This window comes from Schistocerca gregaria, unplaced genomic scaffold (genome assembly GCF_023897955.1).
Source record: "Schistocerca gregaria isolate iqSchGreg1 unplaced genomic scaffold, iqSchGreg1.2 ptg000422l, whole genome shotgun sequence".
Lineage (NCBI taxonomy): Eukaryota > Metazoa > Arthropoda > Insecta > Orthoptera > Acrididae > Schistocerca > Schistocerca gregaria.
Window position 1 is genome coordinate 3,484,726 of NW_026061853.1, and position 5,047 is coordinate 3,489,772.

Genomic DNA, 5,047 nt, shown 5'->3' on the forward strand with positions numbered 1-5,047 from the left:
CTATGGTGCCTTTAGTGTCTCCGCATACCGCAGCACGCGACATAGCTTTCAGACGATAAGTACAACCGTATCAGACAGAAGAGCGGCCAATGTGACGATCTGGCTGTAAGTCGATTCGATAACAAATGACGAAAACGGACTGATTTTTCAGGTTCTTACTACATATGAAGACTTTTCGCATTCTCCCGTGCATCTCGGCTGCTAGTCCTCCTTTCATGCGGAATCTTATGGTCCTAGCTCATGTCCAAGGCACCAAAGCCAGCTAAAAGTCAATAATCGATGATAACAACTTGAATTGTACTACATTTTACTGACTATTACATCAACTTAGAAGCTTCATCCGTGTTCTATTATGGTATTTCTAGTTTCTCCGCATACCGCAGCACGCGACATAGCTTTGCAGACGATAAGTACAACCGTTTCAGAGAGAAGGGCGGACAATGTGACGATCTGGCTTTCAGTCGATTCGATAACAAATGACGAAAACGGACAGATTTCTCGGGTTTTTACTACAAATGAACACTTTTTACATTCACCCGTGCAACTCGATTGATAGTCCTGCTTTGATGCACAATCGTAAGGTCCTAGCTCATGTCGAAGGCACCAAAGCCAGCTAAAAAGTCAATAATTGATACCTAAAACTGGAATTGTACTACTTCTTACTGGCTATTACAAAATCTTAGAAGCTTCATCTGTGTTCTACTATGGTGCTTTCAGTGTCTCCACATACCGCAGCACGTGACATAGATTTGCAGACGATAAGTACAACCGTTTCAAAGAGAAGGGCGGACAATGTGACCATCTGGCTTTAAGTCGATTCGATAACAAATGACGAAAACGGACGGATTTTTCGGGTTTTTACTACATATGAACACTTTTCACATTCTCCCGTGCAACTCGGCTGCTAGTCCTCCTTCATGCAGAATCTTAAGGTCCTAGCTCATGTCCAAGGCACCAAAGCCAGCTAAAAAGTCAATAATCGATAACTAAAAATTGAATTGTACTACTTCTTACTGGCTATTACATCAACTTAGAAGCTTCATCTGTGTTTTACTATGGTGCTTTTAGTGTCTCCTCATACCGCAGCACGCGACATAGCTTTGCACACGATAAGTACAACCGTTTCAGAGAGAACAGCGGCCAATGTGACGATCTGGCTATTAGTCGATTCGATAACAAATGTCGATAACGAACGGATTTCTCAGGTTTTTACTACATATGAACACTTGTCACATTCTCCCGTGCAACTCGGCTGCAAGTCCGCCTTTCATGCTGAATCTTAAGGTCCAAGCTCATGCCCAAGGCACCAAAGCCAGCTAAAAAGTCAATAATCGATACCTAAAACTTTAATTGTACTACTTCTTACTGGCTATTACATCATCTTCGAAGCTTCATCTGTGGTTTACTATGATGCTTTTAGCGACTCCGCATACCGCAGCACGCGACATAGCTTTCAGACGATGAGTACAACCCTTTCGGAGATAAGAGCGGCCAAAGTGACGATCTGGCTTTAGGTCGATTCGATAAAAAATGACGAAAACGGACGGATTTCTCAGGTTTTTACTACATATGAACACTTTTCACATTCTCCCGTGCAACTCGGCTGCTAGTCCTCCTTTCATGCAGAATCTTAAGGTCCTAGCTCATGTCCAAGGCACCAAAGCCAGCTAAAAGTCAATAATCGATGATTACAACTTGAATTGTACTACGTTTTACTGGCTATTACATCAACTTAGAAGCTTCATCCGTGTTCTATTATGGTATTTCTAGTTTCTCCGCATACCGCAGCACGCGACATAGCTTTGCAGACGATAAGTACAACCGTTTCAGAGAGAAGGGCGGACAATGTGACGATCTGGCTTTCAGTCGATTCGATAACAAATGACGAAAACGGACAGATTTCTCGGGTTTTTACTACAAATGAACACTTTTTACATTCTCCCGTGCAACTCGGTTGATAGTCCTGCTTTGATGCACAATCGTAAGGTCCTAGCTCATGTCGAAGGCACCAAAGCCAGCTAAAAAGTCAATAATTGATACCTAAAACTGGAATTGTACTACTTCTTACTGGCTATTACAAAATCTTAGAAGCTTCATCTGTGTTCTACTATGGTGCATTCAGTGTCTCCACATACCGCAGCACGTGTCATAGATTTGCAGACGATAAGTACAACCGTTTCAGAGAAAAGGGCGGACAATGTGACCATCTGGCTTTAAGTCGATTCGATAACAAATGACGAAAACGGACGGATTTTTCGGGTTTTTACTACATATGAACACTTTTCACATTCTCCCGTGCAACTCGGCTGCTAGTCCTCCTTCATGCTGAATCTTAAGGTCCTAGCTCATGTCCAAGGCACCAAAGCCAGCTAAAAAGTCAATAATCGATAACTAAAAATTGAATTGTACTACTTCTTACTGGCTATTACATCAACTTAGAAGCTTCATCTGTGTTCTACTATGGTGCTTTTAGTGTCTCCTCATACCGCAGCACGCGACATAGCTTTGCACACGATAAGTACAACCGTTTCAGAGAGAAGAGCGGCCAATGTGACGATCTGGCTATTAGTCGATTCGATAACAAATGTCGATAACGAACGGATTTCTCAGGTTTTTACTACATATGAACACTTTTCACATTCTCCCGTGCAACTCGGCTGCAAGTCCGCCTTTCATGCTGAATCTTAGGGTCCTATCTCATGCCCAAGGCACCAAAGCCAGCTAAAAAGTCAATAACCGATACCTAAAACTTTAATTGTACTACTTCTTACTGGCTATTACATCATCTTCGAAGCTTCATCTGTGGTTTACTATGGTGCTTTTAGCGTCTCCGCATACCACAGCACGCGACATAGCTTTCAGACGATGAGTACAACCGTTTCGGAGATAAGAGCGGCCAATGTGACGATCTGGCTTTAGGTCGATTCGATAAAAAATGACGAAAACGGACGGATTTCTCAGGTTTTTACTACATATGAACACTTTTCACATTCTCCCGTGCAACTCGGCTGCTAGTCCTCCTTTCATGCAGAGTCTTAAGGTCCTAGCTCATGTCCAAGGCACCAAAGCCAGCTAAAAGTCAATAATCGATGATTACAACTTGAATTGTACTACATTTTACTGGCTATTACATCAACTTAGAAGCTTCATCCGTGTTCTATTATGGTATTTCTAGTTTCTCCGCATACCGCAGCACGCGACATAGCTTTGCAGACGATAAGTACAACCGTTTCAGAGAGAAGGGCGGACAATGTGACGATCTGGCTTTCAGTCGATTCGATAACAAATGACGAAAACGGACAGATTTCTCGGGTTTTTACTACAAATGAACACTTTTTACATTCTCCCGTGCAACTCGGTTGATAGTCCTGCTTTGATGCACAATCGTAAGGTCCTAGCTCATGTCGAAGGCACCAAAGCCAGCTAAAAAGTCAATAATTGATACCTAAAACTGGAATTGTACTACTTCTTACTGGCTATTACAAAATCTTAGAAGCTTCATCTGTGTTCTACTATGGTGCTTTCAGTGTCTCCACATACCGCAGCACGTGACATAGATTTGCAGACGATAAGTACAACCGTTTCAGAGAGAAGGGCGGTCAATGTGACCATCTGGCTTTAAGTCGATTCGATAACAAATGACGAAAACGGACGGATTTCTCATTTTTTTACTACATATGAACACTATTCACATTCTCCCATGCATCTCGGCTGCTAGTCCTCCTTTCATGCAGAATCATAAGGTCCTAGCTCATGTCCAAGGCATAAAAGACAGCTAAAAAGTCAATAATCGATACCTAAAACTTGAATTGTACTACTTCTCACTGGCAATCACATCAACTTAGAAGCTTCATCTGTGTTCTACTATGGTGCTTTTAGTGTCTCCTCATACCGCAGCACGCGACATAGCTTTGCACACGATAAGTACAACCGTTTCAGAGAGAAGAGCAGCCAATGTGACGATCTGGCTATTAGTCGATTCGATAACAAATGTCGATAACGAACGGATTTCTCAGGTTCTTACTACATATGAACACTTTTCACATTCTCCCGTGCAACTCGGATGCAAGTCCGCCTTTCATGCTGAATCTTAAGGTCCTAGCTCATACCCAAGGCACCAAAGCCAGCTAAAAAGTCAATAATCGATACCTAAAACTTTAATTGTACTACTTCTTACTGGCTATTACATCAACTTAGAAGCTTCATCTGTGTTCTACTATTTTGCTTTTAGTGTCTCCACATACCGCAGCACGCGACATAGCTTTCAGACGATAAGTACAACCGTTTCGGAGAGAAGAGCGGCCAATGTGACGATCTGGCTTTAAGTCGATTCGATAACAAATGACGAAAACGGATGGATTAGTCAGGTTTTTACTACATATGAACACTTTTCACATTCTCCCGTGCAACTCGGCTGCTAGTCCTCCTTTCATGCAGAATCTTAAGGTCCTAGCTCATGTCCAAGGCACCAAAGCCAACTAAAAGTCAATAATCGATGCCTAAAACTTGAATTGTACTACATCTTACTGGCTATTACACCAACTTAGAAGCTTCATCCGTGTTCTACTATGGTATTTTTAGTGTCTCCGCATACCGCAGCACGCGACATAGCTTTGCAGACGATAAGTACAACCGATTCAGAGAGAAGAGCGGCCAATGTGACAATCTGGCTTTAAGTCAATTCCATAACAAATGACGATAACGAACGGATTTCTCAGGTTTTTACTACATATGAACACTTTTCACATTCTCCCGTGCAACTCGGCTGCAAGTCCGCCTTTCATGCTGAATCTTAAGGTCCTAGCTCATGTCCAAGGCACCAAACCCAGCTAAAAAGTCAATAATCGATACCTAAAATTGGAATTGTACTCCTTCTTACTGGCTATTACAACATCTTAGAAGCTTCATCTGTGTTCTACTATGGTGCTTTCAGTGTCTCCACATACCGCAGCACGTGACATAGATTTGCAGACGATAAGTACAACCGTTTCAGAGAGAAGAGCGGCCAATGTGACAATCTGGCTTTAAGTCAATTCCATAACAAATG